The 24,324-nt window shown below is 49.2% G+C and overlaps 1 protein-coding gene across 1 annotated transcript in view; it reads left to right on the top strand.

The window, feature by feature from the left end:
• The first annotated feature begins 1,913 nt into the window (after positions 1 to 1,913).
• Positions 1,914 to 24,324, top strand: part of LOC135917813 (uncharacterized) — a 49,783-nt gene continuing 27,372 nt past the window's right edge. Inside the window, exon 1 of the mRNA XM_065451414.1 lies at positions 1,914 to 2,041. The gene's annotated coding sequence lies outside the window, so the exon portion shown is untranslated. The remainder of the gene's footprint in view (positions 2,042 to 24,324) is intronic.

Raw genomic sequence — 24,324 nt, 5'->3', positions numbered from 1 at the left:
CACCTAAATGTGTGCTGGCAGCGGCCAGACGTGCCGAGATGGCATTGTCGCATTTTACTGACTGCAGCGCGTTGTTCAGTCCTATGGAAGGGTATCAATTGGCAGAGGGAGTTAGCTTGGGTACGGCAATCTCTCATCCGCTGGCGCGGCTGATAGGCTGCTGCAAATAAGTGCCAAGCTAAGCGACTGCTCTGTACTAGTGCATGATTCTTGGATGATTTCTTGGATGATTCTTGATGATCTTGGATGAAGCACGATCCACAGCCCATTCTTTATGTTCATCGGCTGACAAACGTCAAGCTGTCAGTTTTAAAAGTAGTGATGTCACTTTTTTCATTTCTTGCTTATTTCTTATGCTGCCTCAGTAACAAAAGCGGTGTGACAGTTGAGGAGTTTATCATAAGAAGGCCAACAAACACTGACACCAAGGACAACATAGGGGAAATTACCTGTGCCTAATAAATGAAATAAAGAAACGATAAATTAATGCAAATTACAGTGGATGAAAAAACAACTTGCCGCAGGTGGGAACCAAACCCACAACCTTCGCATTTCGCGCGCGATGCTCTACCAATTGAGCTACCGCGGCGCCGTTTTCCCATCCACTTTCTTGGGTATTTATGTGTCCTAGTAGAACCCTGGGAGAGTTAGGCAGCACCACTACTCACAGACTGAAAGGTCTGTGAGTGGTGGTGGAAGGAAGTCTATGAAGGTGTCTGTGAGGCGGAAGGAAAGACGGTCATTTAATTGCGCTGTATCCGTGCATGGTAAGAATCGCTGGCGGTCGGAATGATCTAGATCCCTCTACTACGTCGACATCTAGGATAGCGTGAGTCACTTTTGGGCATTTACCAGCATAAACCAATCCAGACAAGAGCTAAGAAATTTCAAACAACACCTGCATTTAACCGAGAATGCTCCACTGCGAACACATGCTGCTGAGTTGCCGTATGCGGAACCAACAACGCGCTGCAGTCAGTAAAATGCGACAATGCCATCTCGGCACGTCTGGGCGCTGCCAGCACACATTTAGGTGCGCTTCCCAGCAAAGCAAGCACGGTGCGCTTCCGCGCTGTAGCAGACGACACGAAGCACCAGCTGCAGTCTCCTGTGCGCCTGCGCCACATTGTTTCGATGCGCGGCCGCGCCGGATGCGCTGACGCTCCGCGGAGCGCGGCCACGCTTCGCCGTGTTCGTACATATTTTGAACGACCCTGTACACGCGCAAATGCGTCACACGGCCGAGCCGGTTTTCGCTTACTGCGTCAATAAGCCGGGCGTGACAAGCGTGCCTAAAAACTACCGAAATAAGTTACAGTAATGTTGGGGCTCATAGAAAGCGTCGCAAACATCTCCCAGGACGAGGCATTAACTCAAATTAACTGCGCCAGGACGGCGGAGCTGTTTTTCGCTAACAACGCCGCTCAAACTAAGCCTAAAAGTGCTTAAAGTGCGCCGCAGACTGTCAGACACAATTTCTCACCTTGCCGTAGTCCAGTAGTGCAGTGGTGCCGTGTCGAAATGAAGACGATACGCCAGAAAAGCATAGAGAAGACCGGGAGCCCCAAAAAATGGGCTATATCCAAAACAGACGGGTCGCCGAGCACGCGAGCTTCGCACGTACGACCCGCCTCGCTCACTCCTGCGGCTTGTCTGGCGCATGACGTATACGCACGCGCGCCTGGCGTGCCGCTAGCTTGTTGCTAGGCAACGCAAGAAAAAGTTGCAAAGTGTTTTCATTTACATGCAAAACACTTTCACTTTTAGTGGGAAGGAATAAAAAAAATAAAACGTTGTCTGGAAGTTTATTTCACATTCTTTTTTTTCTGATGCTCGCGTCAACTAACGGATGTTGTTGAAACTAGGCGTGACGTGTTTCCTGTTGCCAGTTTTTGAAGAGTGTCCCCTCTTGTTGAATTTCTTTCTCTGTGGTGCCGGTGGTCACGCCAGTCGCCTACTCGCTTGTCAAGCACACGAGGGCTGAACGCTGCACCGACGACCCGGACGGCTATTCTGAACGACAGTGCTTGATACAGATACGGTAAGTGAGGGCATTTTATTTTCTTATTCCTGACGCCGTCTTGCAATGCTACATTTAAGAAGCGTTGCCGTTTGTGTTGTAGTAGGTGTGTTGTTGTCGTGCAAGAGGTGTTTTACCTTTGGAGGTCGAGCTGCTTATGGCAAATCTGCCGTGGTTGCCTATGGCTGAAATATGAATGCCAATATGTATTTGAAGTTAGGTACGCATTAAAGGAACATCGGGGCGCAGTTCTTGTAAGCCTACCTCTACATCCCGCTTGTTCCATCTGGGCGTTAAACACTGTTTTCTTTTGACTTGAACTGCGTGCAGTTAAAGCGTCAGATAGCAACTTTATTAGAAACATAAGCCACTGTTACGCATATGCAATTCACGCAAAGGTGTCCACTCACGCATTTGCAGCAAACCAAATGTACAGTGGTGAGCAGCCTTGTCTAGAGCCCGGCGACGGTGCTCTGCGGAGCAAGTCAGCGCCACCTAACGTTACGCTCTGGGTTTGAGCTATGCGTCTCGTGCGCATGCGCGGCCAAAATAAGGCGGTACCTGCTCGTGGGTTCTCGGCCTCAGTGCTTGCGCTTCAGTCCGCCAGGGCCGCGCTGAACGATATGTAACAGCGGCCGGAAAACCAACGCGTTTCGCGCGTATCACGGGGCGGCTAGGCAAGCAAGTGCAAATGATATCGGGGGCGCTATTCTGGACATTCCGCCATTTTCTTCGGTGCGTGACGTAGGCGCGACGCAAACAAAATGGCGCTGGTGGCCCAGTTTTGCTTACGTAACGTGACGCCAACTTGACGTTTCGCCTAAGAAACTGAAATGAAGACACTGAATGTAGCGTTATCGGTAAAGCAAAACAGTTTTGCTCCGCAGTAAAAATAAAGCAGCTATCTCAAAGCGTATGATTGTTCCGTCGAAAACGCTTCGCGCTTCCGTCGTCTGCTACGTACAAGCCGTCGTCTGCTTCAATAGCTAGGATGCGTGTCCCCGGAAAATGCAATGAGTCATCGCATGTTGGCGCCAACGCGCTTGTTTTCTTGCTTGAGACAACATACGCGACCTACCAGTGGTGATGCGCGCACGTTCTAGGCCAGGTTATCGCTATTTCGTGAAACGTAAGTGACTCAGCCCGACTCGGCTGGCTGAGAAACAGCCGAATATCACCGATAGCGTTGTGGGCGCCAGAGATAACCACTAGCGCGACGCAAGCGCCGGCGCTGCCATCTCTTGTTCATTTCGCTGGTTACTCGCACCGCGGGAGGAAACTTCAAGGCGCCGCCTTGCGTACATTTCTTTTTATAAATTAGAAAGAGGCCGTTGTCATAACGTCTGATTGTGCGAAAGGCATTAATCTCGATTACAGTACAAATGCAGCAGTGAAAAGTGGACAACATTGCTGAAAGTTTGCTATGTTCAACCAATATTCTTTTGTATAAACGCGTTCTTTAAAAAAACGATGGCCCAAAACACAAATGCCAGCACCAACCGAGAGCGATGCAAATACTATGAGCACGCGTTATGAACAAAGGATTTTCGTGGTGCCAAACGACGGGGAAAATGTGGCGATACGCATTCCTCTTGGCTGCCATTGCATATGGCTGCTCATTAGCATAATTAGCGCGGCTCGTCGCAGCAAAAATTATGGCGGAAAATCTCAGCAATGGCGGCCCTGCGCAAAGTCACGCATCGTCAAAATGACGTTTACGAAACAGCCCTTCCTGTGACGCTCCTCACGAGATATTCCTTCAGCCAATCAGCAAGCTGGCATGGCGCATATCTTGAATCGCCACCACATATTCGTGCAATTGCAGATGCATTGCACTGGCTTCTGCACGCTACCGCTCACATTCTTTTTGAAGCGCTAACATCACGATATATCTGCCAAGGACCAAAAAAGTGTATTAGTCCATAAAATTTGCAGCTCCACGTCACGTTTCGTCATCTTGATGAAAACACAAAATTGCATTTTGCAATACTTCCGCTTCCCGGCACAAATTTCAAAACACGTGACCTTTCGACAGCCAATCAGAGAGTAAACATGGCGGATAATGGCGGCCGTGCAGCCGCCATGCGTGTCCAGAATAGAGCCCCGGGTGATAGCGCGTTTCTGAAGCACGTCCAAGCGATAGCGGGTGATCGTGCGCTTCAGGCGCAGACCAGGCTAAGAGTGCGAGAATTGGGCCTATATGGTTGGTGTCTATTTTCGTCGCCTATTTTCGTCGGCTGTGGCCCTTAGCTAAATACGCAGTGCAGATACACGCCTAAAGACATTATGGCCGCGGCGAGTGGTTCCTGTGCAGAAATGCGCGGTGACCTGCTATCACTCGCGCTTGCTTGCCTGGCCGTCTCGTTACACTCGTGAAACATGGCGTCATAGCGATGCCCTCGCCGCCGTCAAAGGGTCACAATTGCAGGCAGCGCGTCCCTGGCGGCACGAAACGAACTCGCAAGGTGGTGGCTGTACAAGGAAGCGATGAGCAGGCATGCCTCTGTTTCTGCCGCGCATGCGCGCGGGAGGCCTATCTCAAACCCAGAGCGTAACGTTAGGTGGCGCTGATTTGCACTGCAGAGCACTGTCGCCGCGCTCTAGACAAGGCTGCTCACCACTGTACATGCTCGCAATATGTTGGGGAGACAATGGACTGTGCAGGAACGACTTGCACGTCGGACCCACCCAATTTGGCAGAGGACTTGTCGGTATTGTGGCCATTCTGACTGTGGGAGCCATTTGTACAGTTCTAAGATATTGTTCGTGGCATAGTTGGCCACATCTTTCTAGCGCGCTTAATGAACGCACAGCGGCTTAAAGAAATGCTTTTCTGGCCGGTTTGAGACATGTTTTCAAGCAGTGGAAGCCACAAAGCGCTTTCGGGTGGTGCACTGTTAAGCAAGCGCCTTGGACAAATCAGCAGCTGCGTTGTTAGTGTTTTGCCTGCAGTCATGCGCTCCAGAGAAAAGGGTTTATGTGCCGCCTATTGAACACCAGTGCACCGTTCGTGACTCGTCATTTGGTGCACCACGGCAATGAAGTGGGAGCGTGGCATACTTGCCCCCGTTCGATTTGATAGGAAATAGAACGCATGGCTCTTAATCAATGCACGGCCTGACCACCACACGTTCCGCGGCACATGTGCACCGTTCTGAACACAGAAGCCCTGCCTATACCCGGGGAACCCTTTCTGTGGCAATGAAGGGACAGCTACTCAGGCGGAGCTTCTGCACACGTTTGACCGCGCCAAGTAGTGTCACCACGGGCTGAATCGACGCTGCTTCGACGTGGACAGATTAGCGTTAGCCCTGACGCAGGAGAAAGTCGCAAAAGTTGTCACCTTTGTCACTCGGTGGTGTGCTTTGTCTTACAAGGTGTTTTTCTCTTCCCCAGCTTGATCTAAAACGCGGATGAACATGTGAAGCGCACTGACTTGAGCGAGCTTTGCCTCCGTCCTTATTTCGTCGACACAAAGTGGTACACGACTATATACGTATATGTGCTGTCGGCCACAAAAGCAAACGGACCACGGCTTAGGTGGCCGGAGTGGCTGCGGCGCCACACCGGGGCACTGCTATGTCGCTCCGGGCGCTGACGGCGAGAGTGCCCCGGGTGAGGCCAGACTTCGCCCTCACGCGGAGCCTTGTCACGCTTGATAAATTTCTAGTGCACCGTTCGGTTAATCTGGTGCTGACGGTCGCGATGCATCGCCAGTAGTCCAGCACATGGTGCGGTCGTGTAGTAGCGGGTGGCCGCAGGGCATCAGACCACGGCCCTGAGAGGGAACGAAGGTCAGTTCTCATTGCTTTGCTTATATTCACCTTGTCTTTCATATTAGTGCATGTCGCCGGCATCCACCACTGCTAGATTTGAGGCAACACCGCACAAGTAGCCGAAACGGCGGCTACGGTGACTCGCGCTCTTTCACGTCGGCGCGATAGTGTGGGAAGCGCTGCACGGACGTCCGAAGCTATAGCGGCGGCGCTCTCGTTGCCAAGGCGAGTAAGTCAAGTCATCGCGGTCGGCGGCAACATTTCATTGCACTGAGGACCCCTTCAAGCCATGGAATGCTTCCGTGAATAAACTTTCACGACTGACCAGTTATTTCGATTCGTCGTCCCAATTAGCTCTTTCTGGCCGTACTTTTGAAAAGTTTCATAACGGCCTACGCATTGTAGTAGCTAATTGAAGCAGTTTTCAGGGGCGTCGCTGATATAAATATTAAACGCACTGCTGGAGACAATGCCCGAAAAGTAATCTCGACAGAAAAGCCGTGCCCTCGCCGGCGTGAAAGAGCGCGCATCACCGTAGCCGCCGTTGTGGCTACTTAGGTTCTGTTGCCTAAGATCGAGCAGCGGTGAACGCTGGCGACATGCAATATTATGAAGGATAAGGTGAATATAAGCAAAACAATCGGAACGGGTCTTCGTTCCTTCTCAGTGTCGCGGTTTGATCTCCGGCTGCCGCCCGTTACTGTGCGACAGCGCCACGTTGTAGACTATCGGCAATGCCCGGTCCCCTTCGTCGCAACCATCAGCACCAGAGCAACCGAACTGCGCCGTAGAAATTTATCAAACCTGATGAGGTCCCGCGTGAGAGTGAGGGCGAAGTCTGGCGTCAATCGGGGCACTCTCGCCGTCAGCGCGCGGAGCGAGATAGCAGCGCCCCGGTGTGGCCCCGCAGCCGCTCCGTCCACCTAAGCCGTGGTCCATTTACTTTTTTGGCCGATAGTACTGTCGTGAGCAAAAAAAAAAAAAAAAAAGACGGACGCCTGCGATCGCTGTCCGAATGGCATTATGGTGCCGCCTGAGTCAAGACCCGCTCATGTTCGTCCCAAAGTATAGCACTCACCGGTATATCCGCTGGTTGTGCCCGACGACCCAGCTATCTTAAGCGAGTTCTGCGTGAGCCACCGGTTTATGATGAGCACGGCTCGCCGGTATCTCGGCCATATTACGTCGCAGCTAGTGCCGTTGGTGACGGTGCACCAATTGCACGTTACCAGCGTTACTTTACGTGGTGGCGCTATGTGTGAAATGCTGCCGCTGAGCAGTGCATGTGTCAGGCAGAGGCGCCTTGCGCGAAAGTCACAAGGTTGTAGGGGAGCAAATCATGAAATGAAAGGAATATTTAGGCAAGCGAGAACGCGCGCTGCGTGATTTCTCGACATTAGTGACCCCTGCACCCGTGTGTCAGGTGGTGGAAAGATGCAATTCGCCTCACGCTCGCAATCAAGGTATGCGTATGCATTGTAGCGATGCTACCATAAGAAATGCGCCCTGCAATGGTGGCTTGTGGAGGCACGGTAGCGTCAGCATCATTTCGCGGGATTAACTTATCGACGGAAAAAAATCAACATTTTCCTAGCGAGGCTTGTTGCACCAAGTCGTCTGCAGCGCCAGCTCACATAACATCGCATACACGGAGCACATAAAAGAAAAAAATGAAGCAAAATGAATACCTTAAGAACATGAGATGAGTTTCGCGTGAAAGTCTCGCTAGTTTTGACATCAGTCATTCGACTTTCAGATGCGTTTCTTTGGAATTTTCTCACGAGTCAGTTTGAGATTCGGGACTTGACCTAGCTGTTATTTTGTGGCCCAGTTTAGGCGACCACAGCAAAGCGTAGGACGAGCCCACATCTGCTGTATCGGCCAATAACCGGAAATGAGGCACGCATATGGGTTCCGCGAAGTGGGGACGCGGGCAACACTCACGCGTGAAGAGAAAGCGGATTGGTGGCTGCACCGTAGAAAAGGCACTAGAACTGCACCTGCACCCCCGCTCGGAACGAAAGGGTAGAAGGCCCGAGCTTAAGGGGAGCGTGGGGGGGGGGGGGGGTGTGCTTGAGGTCACCGCTAATGCCCATGCGCTCCCCAAATGTCCCGTCGACCGTCTCAGTCACGGAATTTGGGCGACGCGACGCTGCCCAGCCGGTTTGATGTGTGGCATCCGCGTGCGCCTGCTAAGGCTTCCCGTGGAAATGGCGGTAGCTTTGGGCCCGCACATGGTCGAACCGCCCGGCCGTTCCGCCCTAGCCCACCCGCGTGCGGAGGCCCAAAAGGCGGAAGGTGTCGCAAAATTCGACGCACGCTCAATCCGCACGAACGGATCACACGCGCACTCCTATTGGGCGGCGCGGCCTGTTGACAGCTGGCAACCGTTCGGCGGAGCAAAGGTGTTCAAGGTGGGCAACGACCTTTGACAGCAGACGACACTGGCATATTTTTGCAGTTGTGATTTCAAGTTTTCGCGTTCCGGTGAAAATGCGACTCTAGGCCGCCACATTCTGGGGCGCTATTCTGGACATCCCGCCATTTTCTTCGGTGCGTGACGTAGGCGCGACGCAAACAAAATGGCGCTGGTGGCCCAGTTTTGCTTACGTAACGTGACGCCAACTTGACGTTTCGCCTAAGAAATTGAAATGAAGGCACTGAATATCGCGTTATCGGCAAAGCAAAACAGTTTTCCTCCGCAGTAAAAATAAAGCAGCTATCTCGAAGCGTATGATTATTCCGTCCAAAACGCTTCTCGCTTCCGTCGTCTGCTGCGTACAAGCCGTCGTCTGCTGCAATAGCTAGAATGCGTGTCCCCGGAAAATGGAATGAGTCATCGCATGTTGGCGCCAACGCGCTTGTTTTCTTGCTTGAGACAACATACGCGACCTACCAGTGGTGATGCGCGCACGTTCTAGGCCACGTTATTGCTATCTCGTGAAACGCGAGTGACTTAGCCCGGCTCGGCTGGCTGAGAAACGGCCGAATATCACCGATAGCGTTGCGGGCGCCAGAGATATCCACTAGAGCGACGCAAGCGCCGGCGCTGCCATCTCTTGTTCATTTCGCTGGTTACTCGCACCGAGAGAGGAAACTTCAAGGCGCCGCCTTGCGTACATTTCTTTTTATAAATTAGAAAGAGGCCGTTGTCATAACGTTTCATTGTGCGAAAAGGCATTAATCTTGATTACAATACGAATGCAGCAGTGAAAAGTGGACAACATTGCCGAAAGTTTGCTATGTTCAACCAATATTATTTTGTATAAACGCGTTCTTTTAAAGAATGATGGCCCCAAACACAAATGCCAACACTACCCGAGAGCCATGCAAATACTATGAGCACGCGTTATGAACAAACGATTTTCGTGGCGCCAAACGACGGGGAAAGTGTGGCGATACGCATTCCTCTCGGCTGCCATTGCATATGGCTGCTCATTAGCATAATTCGCGCGGCTCGTCACAGCAAAAATTATGGCGGAAAATCTCAGCAATGGCGGCCCAGCGCAACGTCACGCATCGTCAAAATGGCGTTTACGAAACAGCCCTTCCTGTGACGCTCCTCGCGAGATATTCCTTCAACCAATCAGCAAGCTGGCATGGCGCATATCTTGAATCGCCGCCACATATTCGCGCAATTGCAGATGCATTGCACTGGCTTCTGCACGCTATCGCTCACATTCTTTTTGAAGCACTAACATCACAATATATCTGCCAAGGACCAAAAAAATGTATTAGTCCATAAAATTTGCAGCTCCACGTCACGTTTCGTCATCTTGATGAAAACGCAAAATGACATTTCGCAAAACTTCCGTTTCCCGGCAAAAATTTCAAGGCACGTGAGCTCGCCACAGCCAATAAGAGAGTAAACATGGCGGATAATGGCGGCTGTGCAGCCGCCATGCGTGTCCAGAATAGCGCCCCTGTTCTGCAGCCGTATGTGTTGCATTGGCACCGTCATCCTTCTTCGAAACATTGCACAGTCGTCTTATCTGCGCCACCTTTTTACAGATGTATTGCAATCGCATCACGTCGCAGCTGGCGACGTATTCTCGGATGCTTACTTTCAGTGCGCGCTGCCTTGGCTGGTTGAACAAAACCTCTCTAATTATCCAACGTGATGCGTTCTACGTCATGCGAAACTGATAGTGTCGCCGGAAGCGCGGTGGCGCGGTTTCTGTAGTGCTAGTGACAGCTTGCAAGAATACGGAACACGCGCACATCTGTCGCGGAATGCATTTGCGTAGGTCGCCAAGACGCACCTTTTTACCACTGAGCACGCGTGTGAGGCTCCGAGTACAGCTTGCTGATACGCTTGCTCGTGCTTTTTTTTCACTCTACCAATTTTAAGAGAGCGCTTAAAGCAGTTGGATTCATGGAATGCCTTTCCTTAAATGATTTGCTCGGCGATGACTGAAGTTCTTACCGTGTGCAAAAAAAAAAGTTATGCATAAGTGGTTAACTTCATGCAGCAAGGAATTGAAGCTTAAGCAGTGAGTGTACAATTCATTATGACTGGCTTAAAGCAATATGTGTGTATAGCGGTGACCCTATGCAGATATATGCATACACATGAGATATGTTTCTAAGGGGAGTATTTATTTGAAAGCATAAAATTTACATTGCTGATAAGAAGTTATTTTGAGTGAAATCAAACAATTGCATTCTTTCTTGCCAGCCTGGGTGGCCAATATGTTGCCACCTTACTACTTAACATACCTAGTTCAACATTTCAACAATGTTCAAACATTACCAAAGCGCACAAAATTAAGCCGTACCTTGACAGGCGTGCTCCCTCTCTCACCCATGGCACCCAACAAGGATGTTCGACTTGAGACTGTTTGATACTGTCGGCATCATACATGCGTGTTCTATTTTGATTGCTCTACATATAAAAAAAGCTTTAGCCAGGTTATATGAGTTAGTTGGGCATGGGCTGCATGTTGTTTATGTATTTATGCAGTAACAACCTGGCTAGCTCATGCACAGCCATATTTTAGGAAAATGAAAAATGCATAGCATAACATAAACAGCTGGCCAGTGCCTGTATTTATTTGGAAGCAAACCGATATTGTCAAGTGTAGCTTAGCAGTGAGTTCAGTGACCTCTTGTGGTGTGAAAAGGTTGATGTAGTTTTGTGTTTGCCTTCCTTACTTAGTTGCTGTTTTAACATGCACATGACAATGAAATTAAGGTGCGTAGGGCAGAAGACAGGGCCATACAATAAGCGAGGAAACATTCATTGTCATTTTTTTTATTTCCATAACAAACCAGCGAATTGTTCCTTAGGTTCAGTTTTGTGAATAATTCACAAGGTGTTCTGCGTAAAACTGACAGATTGTAGTGCTCTATTACCTATTCACTATTTGGGTAGCCAAATGAACAATATTCCCATTAGCACTGTGAGAGCACAGAAATTTGCAGTCAAGAGGCCGTAGTGGCTCAGCCTCTGTGCCAAATGTAAAATTGTTCCAAAAGAAAACATGCATACTGGTGAATTGGGTATGCATTCACATCTACTATTCAAATCCACACAAGTAATCTGTCATTCCTTCGCACATTTCTCACCATAGTACAGGCTTTGTTTCAGCGCAGTGTGTGTGCAGTAATATAACTTGGTAAATCAAAGCTGTGGTTATTCAGTACACTGAAAGCAACTTTGCGTGTGGGTTAGATAATATAATGCTCCTACATATGGGTCAGCTTAGTATTATCAGCCGCTTTGTTTACTAGTTCACTGTTAGGCCTGAACTATACGGTGCCACTGGACAATGCTGTATCCCTGCAGGCACGCTAGAACAGCTTGGCTATGCACAAACAACCCTTTACATCGCACTTAAATTAAGGTGGTGTAGATTTGATGTCACAACGTGCTTGTAAGCATAACTGGCGAGCATTCAAAAAAGTGTTTGAAATGTAAGGGTGGATGCTCGAGTTTGCAGGTGTGACGTTTGACATTTATAGTGCAAGGACACACCGATGAACAGGAAGGATACCACACAAATCCTCGTGTTGTGACCTCGCAGTCACAATGAAAGTAGTTTTCTGTGGCTTTTAGCTATAAATATGTGAAGCAATCTGTAAATTCAAAACTGTATTAAGTAAACTGAGACACCATGAAAAGCAACATAACACTAAGGTGTACACATTTTTTCACATCAGCTCTTTGTGGTGCAGGTCAAATATGTATACACGCTATTTGTAGGAAGTAGGAAGCCTATCCAATATAAACAAGAAACTTGCAGGCAAGGTAATCACAACAAACCAGCTGAGACGGTGGTACTATTCTACTTGTTTTCGTTTGCGATAGCACAAGTGTTCCCACTTGGGCTGCTGGATGGTTGTGACTGATATTAATAAATAAATGAATAAATAAATATGCTCGCGAAGGTTTGGGTCATTGACATTTCAAGGGATGAGTAACTGTTACATACGTGAATCATCTTCCTCTACCTATATCAATGACTTAACTATATGTGGCAGGTTTAGCTGTGTGATTTTTTGTGTAGCTGAAGTGATGTAGCACACATAGTTTCCGCGCACTACCCAAATGGCGAAAAGCATGCAGGAATTGGTCTTTGAGCTATTGGTTCAGTAGTGGCTTTCCACTAAACTGACTGTTGAAGAGGCAGATTTCACTTTATCAAAAGGCCCATGTGAAAAATAGCCTAGAACTCATGACGCCAAATACTGTCACCGTGTGTGACTGAAGAACAACACGTTACAGAACAATGAGCAGTGGAATTAATCTCACTAGTATACAAAGAATTGCAGCTGCATTCAGTATTTCACTGCTGGTATACTAAACACAAACCTTCATATGAGTTGTTTGGATGGCATAATCAAAAAGATCCCTCTAATGAGCTGTGGCAAAAGCTAAAAAGCTGCTACCCCAGGTACTGCATTGGCCTAAAATATGGATTCTCGCATGCAGTGAATACAGTTCTTAAATAGGTTTACATACAGGCATGAAATGTAGTAACTGCACCATGTGATAAAATTTCAATAAGATCAGCTGACTACCACATAGAACATCTTTAATGGGTATAGTTGGTGCAACGTGCCTTAATTGATATTAGAAGGTGTGCTGTTTTATTCACACACACATGCACATAAATGCAAGGTACACATACATTTGTGTTCACGTGTTACTGTGTGCATCGAATGAACAGCACCACTTATACTACAAGCCATAAAGATAATTTTTTTGTACGAGTCTAATTCCTATTAGCTATGCAGTGATTTTTTTTCTCACATGCAGCAACTCAACTCCGTGCATAAGTTAAGCCATGGGTGTCATGCCCTGAAAATCATAAAATAAAGAAGTGACCATGTGTACGGGCCTAAAATTGATGGTTTGGCAATATCTTGTCTGGCTGGGTAGTAAATTTCTGTCAAAAAAGAACAATTCAGCACACTGACAAAGCGGTGTGGCTAACATAATATAGGGAGCAGCCACTCTGCCTGCAGAGTAACTTGAAAATTCTGCCAGCAGTTCGTGTTCATTGGCTGGCTTCGGTCACATAACTAATGCTTACATAACTGAAAATTCGTGTTCAGGATAAACTCGTAGCAGCCAATCGACACGTTTTATATTGTGATAGCAGCTGACTTCTCAGGGACAACGCACTGTGGCCAACACATGCTAAAGAATGACAAGAGGCGAGGTGCCCCTTTCTATAGTCTGGCAGCGCAGCTGAAAACGGTTCAGTTAACCCATTAGGGACCGGTTTCTTTATTTTCTTGCTATCTTGCAATAAATGTCATATCTTAACTTACATTTATACTAATAATTCACATGCAAGAAATTATTACTCTTGCCTAATTAGTTTTTTAAATATAGCCCGTGACCATATGGTCACGCTGGGCCCTTACGCTACAGCAAAATATGCGAAGTTAGAAACATTTATTTCAAGCCATGAAACATCACAAAAACATATATAGCGAATAATCGAGCACTTATTTAGTGTGATATGGTTTAAATCTTGGAATATACATGCTGACGTCATACTTTGTGCATTGTGTGTGCACCGCGCTGTTGCAATTATCTCATGCCCACCTCCACCTCTTGCCATTAGGTATTGGTGCAACAAAGTGGGCCACTTGGTCACACCGCGTACCAGTCAGGACATCACCAGTCTTTGGTATTCTGCGTTGACCAGGTCCTCTAGGCGTATTGTCCCATCGCATCAGGTAGCTTTGTGCAATTTGCTTGCGGAATTCCACCTGCGTGACGTTGAACCCTGTGCTACGAATTAGCGCCCAAGCGTTGCTGATAGATACATCACAAAGTGAAGTGAAAATCGGCTACCACCACTTTTTGCCACGAATTGCAATCCTATAGGCGCCTGCATTTGCATCCATCTGGTCCCTACCTCCAATAAATCTTGCACTTAGCAACAGTGTTTGGATGGGCCACCTTGATTCGCTTCTTCTCAACATACGAGTACTTGCCCTATCGAGTACGGCGTTGTCAAAAAGATCGAATAACTCAACAGGTGAAAAGTCCCTGTAAGCAGCAAAGTTTGGGTCAGGAAATATGCCAAGACTTGTCTGGAGATCACCCTTCGTCCACTTAGAAGCAGTGGATAATTTTGCCGGAATGGCCACATCAACTACAGAAGAAGAAACCGCTGATATTCTGTCACCTCGCTCGCCGGGGTCGTCATCGTCCGGTTCGCATCCACCAATGCGGCGTCCGTCAGAGAAAACAGTTTCAGCGCCGGCTAATAGCTACCACCAGCTCAGAATGTCAATGAGCCCACCTGAGTCTTCATCGGCCGAGTTTTCACCCGAATAGGTGCTAGCCTCTGGCGGCTCGATATAAATCAATGACACGTCGTCATGTTCTTCTACGACTGCTTCGCTATTTCTTCCAACATCAACCTATTCAGACAATAAAATAAGAAATAACCACTGCGAGAACGCGCCAACAGCCGTGCAAGAGATGAGAATGCAGTTAAAAAATAAATAAAAAGTTAGGTAGCCTAAAGGCCCAGCGTGACAATATGGCAACGCGCAAGATAACACGCTCGTTCATGGACAAATCAAACATTAATCCTTCACAAATGCTCATCGAAGGTCACATATTCAAAGAACAATACGGAGGTAAGGATATCTGACTATTGCTTAAAGAAGTAGTGAAAAAAATGGCTGTGGCTTAGGTAAGGTTAAGCCCAGGATGCGAAGCATACTAGCCTTTATTTTAGTTGTTGAACCACTGTTTAGCTTGGTGAACTGCTGTTGCTTGGCTATATTTGGTTCGGCTAGACGAAGAAACAACTCATGCGTTACTCTGCTTCGCCTTGGACGCCCCGCATTGGACGCGGTGAGCGTCGAGCAACGCAGCGTTCGGCGCGGCAACGAAATGTGTGCCTGAGCAAGCGACGCACGCCTGAGCCTTAGAAACAGCTCGTTTCTAAGGCAACACCGCATTCACTAGAGGCGCTTTTGTACCGCTTTGAAGCATCGTACTCGTGGCTCAGTGGTAGCGTCTCCGTCTCACACTCCGGAGACCCTGGTTCGATTCCCACCCAGCCCATCTTGCAAGAGTTGAGCCAAAGCCACTTCTCCTCTGTCGTGACGTCACGGTGTCACGTGGTTTCAAGGCGACACCGCCGCGCCTGAGGAGCTGGGTTGAGCTCTCGTAATATGCTTCGCATAAAAACACGCTTACCCCTTCGACCAATGCATGGCAACGCTACTCCCAGAGCAACACTTATTCCCTCCTTTGCGTGGGGCTCCCACAAAACGACTGAAAGCTGCTGCCACTTGGTATCCATAAAGGGAACTCCAATCTGTCAAACGGCACGTCAAAGGCAATTTTGGTGCCGTTTTGTTAATCGTAATTTATTGAAATCCACTGTGCAGACTACCGTCACCATATGGTCACGCTGGTCTTTAATGGGTTAATGTGTGGAACCGTGGCCTATTCAAAATAAAGATCAGCAGATAGCCACTTATAGCGTCCAACATCCCACACCCATGAATGATAGGTAGCAGTAAACTTACTGGCAGATGAAAGTGCACAAGAAAAACATTTATCGGACATATTTTACAGGCCTAAGTCAGTTTAATGCACATTATTTGACAATGATTGTTGGCGGAATGAACACGAGGAAAGAAAATAAAGCACTTATGAGGCATATAATGCTGGTACTTGTGCTATTGTTTGCTTTAAACTGAAGGCTCGTGACAAAACAGGCAACACAAACCAGATAATCAAATAGGGTGGATAAACAAAGTAACCACAAACTTTCGCTAACCCAATTCTGCCTGCATTAGTAACGTGACCATGGCTGGCCAGTGAGGAAGAAAGAACTCTGGGCAAAATTTCTTTCACGCAGTTCTGCTGGCTGCTAGCAGAATATTATATAACACCATACCTGTGACACTTACTTACTTGTTACAACTCGTCCTACGTGTTCATTTTTACATAATGCTTTTTGTCAGCAAATGTAAAATTTTTAGTTAAAAACAAGGTAGTATCCAGTTCTTACCTATAACATATTGATCTACCATGCCATTTGTGTCTTCACAAACAGACTCTGTGCTTAGTCACTAGTCAAAAACAAGCAGCACAGATTTTTGGCTATGTAAGCCACTTGCATCACAAAATATAACGCAATTTACTTCATGAAATCTAGAAATTCTTGATCATCACACTAGTGTCCACATTATGAAAATCAAGGCTGCCAGAAATTTGCATTCATGACATTAGTGCTCTCAGGCGCGTCCACATTTCACGACAGCGCTGAAAGTCTTGACGTATGTAATTATGATGTTCCCTAATTTCCCCCCACCGATAGAAGCATCTTCAACCATGCAGTAACAACTTTTGAAAGAAACGATAGATGTACGAAGCAGAAAAGGTCGGTGTAATAGGGCTTATCTGTAAGGGTACTAAATATGAAAACGCGATCAGCAACACTTCTGCACAGTTCACTTCTGAGCAAACGCACATCGCGTAGAACGAGACTTCTACACCCAGCAACGCTGCGACACATCGCACATACATATCACGGTTTGTAGCTTGCGAACACACTTCATGACAGCAAGAACACAGCTCGAACATAGCGGTCACCTCGGCGCGTCGCAGCCGGCAAAACGGCTCACACGAAGAATGGCAGCGATAACGAGGCGATGAAAACTTATCGCTACTGATCGTATCATTACTTCTGAAAGTTGCGAAGGGCTGGCGTTCACCACTCCGCGCCAACGATCCGCATACACAGAGCAGAAACCAAACGTGTACGCTGGGTGCGCCAATCGGACGCTACTTGTTTCGCCACGCCTTGAACGTGTGTGCTGCTCAGAATGCAAGTGTATGTGATGGATTTCTCGTCTGCGACGCACACGCGAAGCATGGCACAAGAAATCACGAAGTCGACGGCTTCAAATATTTCTTCCGACACTCTCGTAAACACAACACACACTTCCTGCGCTCCGTCTGTTTTTGTTGGTGATCGCACGCACAGATGAGGTCTGGAAGGGTGCACCGGCTTGCTGCTTTCGATGACTATCTCCCTGAGTGCCAGATAACTGTAGTAAAAATCACAAAAAGGAGAAAAAATACTATTTCTGACGCGGCTGTAGCTTAGGCCTTACGTCCCCGCTTCGCTTCGCTTCGCTTCGAGCACGCGCCATGTTTGCTGTGACGACAGCCGAACCATCCGCCTCGGACCAGCCAATGAGATACGAGCAGGAGTGCGGACGGGAAAGTTGCGACCGCTCCTCGCTCACCAGTAGAGAGCCATCAGCACGCGGGCGGACGAGGGCGGAACGGACGGGTGGACTGACCATGTACGGGCACTAACCACTTCGCCGGCTACGGCCGACGAATGCTTTTGTGTGCGATTGCCATCGGGTCCCAATTATGGTGTTTGTATTTCAAGCGAACCGGCACACAGCTGCACGGGAGAAAGATTTCTCAGTACAGGCAGGGTAGCCCGCTGTCCGGCGGATATGCAGTTAATAATCCGCGATTTCACGGAACATTCTCGGCAGCTTGCATGGCAGCCGTTTGCAGGTGAAAAGATTGGCTGAATCCTTTGTACAATTGAGGGCTTAAAAAGCATGTTTGGTTGTGTGGGGGGAGAGCGGAGCTTCGGGCTTGGACTCGACAGGCGCTTCACCGTTTGAATAAAATGTCACTTCGTCGGACAACGCCTGCTCCTTCGCGCTGCCACCGTGCACTCGAATCATCGAGGGGCGCCGACTTCGGACCTTCAACACCTTCCCTCCTTGACTATCGTTGAAGCTACGAGAGGACAAAGGGAAACGAAATTAACTGGCCCAGTCAACCCTGGGATCGGACAGCCGGCAGCGAGGAAGGTGCTGAAGTCCGGTGAAGCTGACTGGACGCTCGCTGCAACTTGGAACTGCTGGTACGCTGTGAGAAGCAGTACTCGCATCCCGTACGAGCCTGCCAGACGACATTTGCTCGACGGTGGTTGAGCGGGACGAGAGCTGCTGCGCGTCAAGGAACGAGGGCAGACCCGAAGGACTTCATTGAGAGACAAAGGAGGTGCTGTGTTCTGCATCAGGAGCAAGGCAGCAGGGAACGTCGATGCGACTGAGCAAGGCAATGCTGGGGGTGATCCGGTGGAGCACTGGGAGCACCGAAGGACTACGTCACGACGAGTCTGGGAGCCCAGACTGACGCAGCTGACAGCAGCACCGGGCGAAGCATCACGACAAGATGAGGCTCATTTTGTGCTCTCTCGAGGGCTCGTTGACGGGCCAGCAGCACTGGGGGCAGCCATTTTGCTTCGCTAGACCCGCTTGACACGCTCGCCGCGCTCCGCTGAGAAAGCTTTCTAGCGGAGAGGGGCTCCCGTCCGCTCGCCCGCTCACGGCTGAACGCGTCGCGCATGTGCACTTGCGCTTCCGCTAGCCCGCTGAGCGGAGCGGACCGTCAAAAACGTTCTGCTAACACTGTCTATTAACACAGGTCGTGGTATCGATTCCCCCCCCCCCAAGGTTTTGGGATCAGGTGTCTTAATTAGTGCGATCTTAACTACAAACCATCTAGAAGCGGTCCCAAGCCAAAGAATGAAATCAGACACACACTCCATTACTCTCAGAACAAAAGACGGAGGAACCATTCCACACGTCAGCAAAATCAGTCCTTGGGATGCTCATTGAGAGCAACGGCTCAAACGCCGCGACAGTGGAGAAGGTTGTGACAAAGTCGAATAATGCCTTGAATCTCATACGACGCGTAGCAAACAGACAACACGGCCTTGAGGAAGAAAATCTCCTCAAGCTAACACGCGCCTTTGCGCTATGCCACTTCATCTACATGGCGGCCATGCACAGATGGAAGGTAGCGGAGACGGACAAACGCAATGCACAACTGAGGAAGCTACTCAAACTAGCGCTGGGAATCCCCAAAAACACCGAGACAGAGCTCCTGCTGCAACTGGGGGTACACAATACACTTGAAGAAATCGCCGAAGCTCAAGAACGGGCTCAATGGACAAGACTCTCTGGAACCAAACTGGGTAGAGAAATCCTAGCCAAGCTAGGTCATGACACCATAGTAATGGAGCATCTATATTCTATCAATCAATCTACAATCAATCAATCTACACACTCAACTCCTACACGGTTCGCCGACTCCCGCGGAACATGAACTCCGCGCACAATCAACCCAGAAGGCTGGCACGCGGATCGTTCATCCTGCGCGAAATACGTGATAAGAAGATACTAGCCTGTTTCGTAGACGCGCCACAGTAGCCGACCAGAAAGGCCTTCGTTGCTACCACGATCAATAAGCTAGGTCAAGTCACAAACGCTCTCACAGTCAAGACCCACAAGTCCGAGATAGCAGAACAGGTCGCCATAGCACTTGCGCTCACAGACCCGACCACCACCCACGTTTACAGCGATTCACGCTCGGCCGTCAGCCTTTCAGAAAGGAGCAGTTGCAAGCCAAGCATTACAAATCAATAGATCCGCACCGCTGCAGCATCACCATCTGCTGGTTCCCGGCACACCTCGAAGAGATCGAGGAAGCCCCTCGAATTCTCAGTGACATGGCTCACAGGAGCGCGCGAGACCTAACCCTCCGCGACGCCACCTATTCTGGTCGTGACCATCCCAGCGAGAATCGGGACCCTCCCTCCACATACAACGAGATCACAAAGCACTTCTATCTAGACCGCAGAATATACAGCACACCTCACAATAAGCTCACCAGGCCTCAAGCTCTCACGTTCAGAATGCTTCAAACAAACACGTACCCCGCGCAAAACAGACTACATCACTAGATGCCTGACCTATGCAAAACATAAGTTAATCGCCGGCAAAACATGGGGATCGTCAGTGGGCTCCATGCTACAGTTATATCGAGCGCTGTTTTATCGGATTTCTACGCTATAGTTCTCCCGTGCTTGCTAAAACACGCAAGTCAAATCTTAGAGAACTTCAGAGCGTGCAAGCACAGGCACTACGTGTCTGCCTAGGCCTTCCGCGGAGCGCCTCAACAGCAGGAACCATTATAATGGCTCAAGACCATCCGATCACGATTTACATAAGCACCGACTCGCTTAGGGCCCATGTAGGTCATATTTCACGGATTCAATCAAGCTTTCTTGCCTGTCTGCCAGAATACGACCACAGGCATCCTTCTACAACGAGGTCAGCAAGCATCGTGCCTCCCTACCATCGGGGTTCACACCATCAGCACGTTCAACCTCAGCTTTGTGGTGTTTAAAACAACCTCAAGTGCGTCTTACGGTTCCAGGGATAAGAAAGAAGACCGACCTGCCTACCTTGGCTTTGAAGCAAGCAGCTCTGGATTGTTTGCACACTTTCTACTTTGAGCGAGTCCACACATATACGGATGGCTCTTCCACCCAGAGCAGCTCCATGGGGGCAGTGGTTATACCATCACAATCACTAAGCATCCGATACAAGATTTCTCACTTGACAACATCGACCGGTTCGGAGCTTGTTGCCCTCCGAGGTACCGTTGATTATATTGACAACCAACCGGCTAATCGGTGGGCAATATGCTGTGATTCAAAGGCGGCCTTACAATGTCTTCTGTCATCTCTTCGTCGCGGGTCCTGTGAACAACTCGTATCGGAGATACGAGAAATTCACCATCACATGATTGCGAAAGGGCACGACGTCGTGTTTCAGTGGCTGCCTGGCCATTGCGGTATCTCCGGCAACGACCTCGCTGACAACGCTGCTAAGAAAGCACACGAAGGAGCAACCCTTGTTTCTATACCTTTATCGCGTACTGACGCCACCCAACACTTAGGCAAGCTAGCGCACCGTATGACATTGGAGAAGTGGCACACACCTGATTTCACTCAACATCGATTGCATTCCCTCGATCCATCTATGCAACTGAGGCTGTTACCAGGGCTTCCGCGTAATGAGGAAACAATGCTGTGCCACTTACGCTTGGGCGTCGCATTCATGAATGCATATACGTTTTTGATTGGAATGGCTGATAGCGCCGAGTGCAATGCCTGCGGCGTCGAAGAAACTATAGACCATCTTCTGTGCTACTGCACATCACTTGAAAATGAAAGACAAGATCTCTGCACAGCTCTCAACCTGTTAGATAGAAAACCGTTCACTTTGAACAAGATTTTGGGACCATGGCCTCGCATATCGCAGCTACAAAAGGCCACAAAAGCGCTGCTGCGATATTTGAAAGATACAGGATTGAGTCAGCGTCTGCAATCCGGACTGAGTGACTGAACGATATCCCCGGTGGACTTTCTCTTCTTTCTTTAATTTTTCCATCCCCGTTTCCCTTTCCCCAGTGTAGGGTAGCCAACCGGGCTCAGTCCTGGTTAACCTCCCTACCTTTCATTTATCATTTGCTCTCTCTCTCTCTCGCTCTCTCTCTCTCATATTTCGAAAATTGCCATACCACACTAGACGTAGATCACTTGCTCTGGCCGTGTGGTCGGACCCACGCAAACAAGGATCAAGACTCCGCCAGGCTACAAGAAGCATCACGCAGCATGGACCAGGTGGAGCAGCTCTGGGCTGTCCAGCGGGCCCACGATGCGGCCAGGGAGTTACAACTCCCGGTCCCAACGTGAGACTAGCCCGCTCTATGGGACCTTGCGCCCCGTAGCTCGCAGGACCTTTCATTAGTTATTCCATCCATCCATCCAACTGTATCCTAACACCGCCTTCATTAACACCAAATGAGGTGGATTGGACTCCCACCAATGGTCGTGGGTTCCAGTGCCTTTACTAACTCTATCTTAATTACCTGTGCCTTAATTAACACCAAAGATCGTAATTCGTTGATTTATTAGCACCATAGGTACCGGGTTCGAGTTCCATGAACGGTCGAGTGTGTGTAACCTTTATGCAGAACGTGTGCTCAGTGCCGACCATGCCGGATTTTCCACCTCATGGGCCATATGTTATCGCATTAGACAGTTTCTCACGACTGAGCGTCGTACACATTGTTATTATATGATGCACTTTGACACTAGCAACAACACACAAAAGCTGTCTACTCCTCTCATAATCTTAAGATGCATTGCCATTTTAGTCTCTCATGTACTTATGATGCCAAACATTAGACGATGAACTTTTGATGAATGTCTGTCACATTAGGAATACATAACGTCCTCATCGGAAAATATGTGTTCATTTTCATAAGAGATATTCACCACAAGTTTGCGTCAAAATATATCCTGAATACATCTATCTGTAGAGAAGGGCTATCACTTGCCCCTCTGGTCTGCTTGGCATTACTCTTACGATGGCGACCACGGCTGCAAGCGCAATGCGCGCTCGAAGAGATGACGGAAAATTATTTGCACCGCCCCTGCCGGCTTCCTAAGCAGACCTTTTGCAGGCTGCGCTCCAAACTGGAGTAGACTCGTGTGCAAGCATACCATAGTCATTCCACGCCAAGAAAGAAATTCCGCTCCGTGGTTCATCGCTACCGGCCAGCAGGTCTGTGGAAAATGAAGTATTAATCGGAATGGCCCAAATCTGTTCTATACACTTTCCACAAAGTTGCTCTCGCAATTACGGTGTTTGCCTGTAGAAGCGCTGCGTCAGCTTTCCCGTGACCTCCGCTGTCAAAGCCAACGCCAAGGAAATATTTGCATAGTTCATTTGCATTCAGCAGTCGCAAGGGCTCAACCTAGGCTGGTCCAGCGGTTTCTTTGTTCGGCTGATGAAACTGCGGTCAGGATGGGAAGTTTTATGAACATCTCATCTCGCTGTCCTTTTACAGCGCTTGTTAAGCGGACCCACTGCCGTCGTTGTCGGACTTAGCTAAAAATGGGCCATGCGAACTAGCGGTCGAGGAAGAGCTCAACAGAGGGAAATGGGGGCTGGCGGGACCCCTTTCCGCCTGTGAGAATGCTATCTTCTACGTGAATCTGATATGGTTGTCACACGGTGCTTTCTCGGTGAGCGAGCCAGATAGGCATCGCTTTTATCGACGATCAATTCCACCCTGCCGCGAAAGCAACAAATGCTACGCTGGCAGTTTGCGGCCCACGAACAGTGTCCAGCGGTTGAAACGCGATACCAGGAGCGCGTGGCTGGCAGCACTTGCGCCAACAAGAATTGCCGGCGACCACGTCACTCATCAGACCAGTCCAACGAATCGTCAAAACGATTGCAACGCACGAATCTCCAGTGGTGGGCCTTGCGCTCCATATACAGAGCTTGGGATTAGTGGTTCCGTGCATTCCATCCCAGCTACAACTATGCAAAGACCACAAGTAGTGCGTACTCCTGGGGAAGAAGCCGGCTACCGCGTGCGTGAGCGAGAGTTGGCTCCTGAACGGAATCGTCTCGTCGGGCTGGCCCCAAGCTGCGCGCAAGAGATGGCGAGTTTGAACGGCAGCGCCGGGAGGCTGATCCCGAAGCCCGCGCCCGAGACGCGGCAACACATCGGCCGCGCCGGGAAATGAAAGAATGGTGAAACAAGTTTTGCAATATAGACTGCTTTTGAAGTTTGATTTGCACGGTGTAACACTAGGTGGAACTAACACAGCTGCGCCGTTCGACCATCTTCACGGATTGGAAGGGGCGGTGATTTTTTTGTTTGTTTGCTCTAGCTCGGGAGTGCGACTCTTTCATCCTCAATTACACGGCATAGTGCGAACCGTCAGTACCACGCTCTTGAGTTTTTCTTCGCGCAGGCAATGCAGGGCCCGTATATCGTAATGTTCGATTTCATGTTCCATTGCTTTTCTCACGCGACGCGTCGCGGAGCAAGTCAGGCAGCGGTGGCGAGCGAGTCGTGTCCGAGCCGATGACGAAGGGAGCAAAAAGAAGGAAAAAATGGTAGTCCGCTAGTACAGGCGGACCTAAGAACCACTCCACGGTTTTGTTGCACTCGCTACTTAGGAAATGCTGGCAGTGCATGACGACGCCAACACCTCGTCCGGTGGCGTTGCAATAATAAAGTGCGTCGTATGTCGGGCTCTAGAACTTCGAACGCCAGTTGCGAGCCTCACTGCTTGGAAAACTAGCTGCCATTTCTTCTGTCTACATACCTCCGAAGTATCGGCCGCA

This window comes from Dermacentor albipictus, unplaced genomic scaffold (assembly GCF_038994185.2).
Source record: "Dermacentor albipictus isolate Rhodes 1998 colony unplaced genomic scaffold, USDA_Dalb.pri_finalv2 scaffold_13, whole genome shotgun sequence".
Lineage (NCBI taxonomy): Eukaryota > Metazoa > Arthropoda > Arachnida > Ixodida > Ixodidae > Dermacentor > Dermacentor albipictus.
This window is presented reverse-complemented; position numbering and strand designations above follow the sequence as displayed.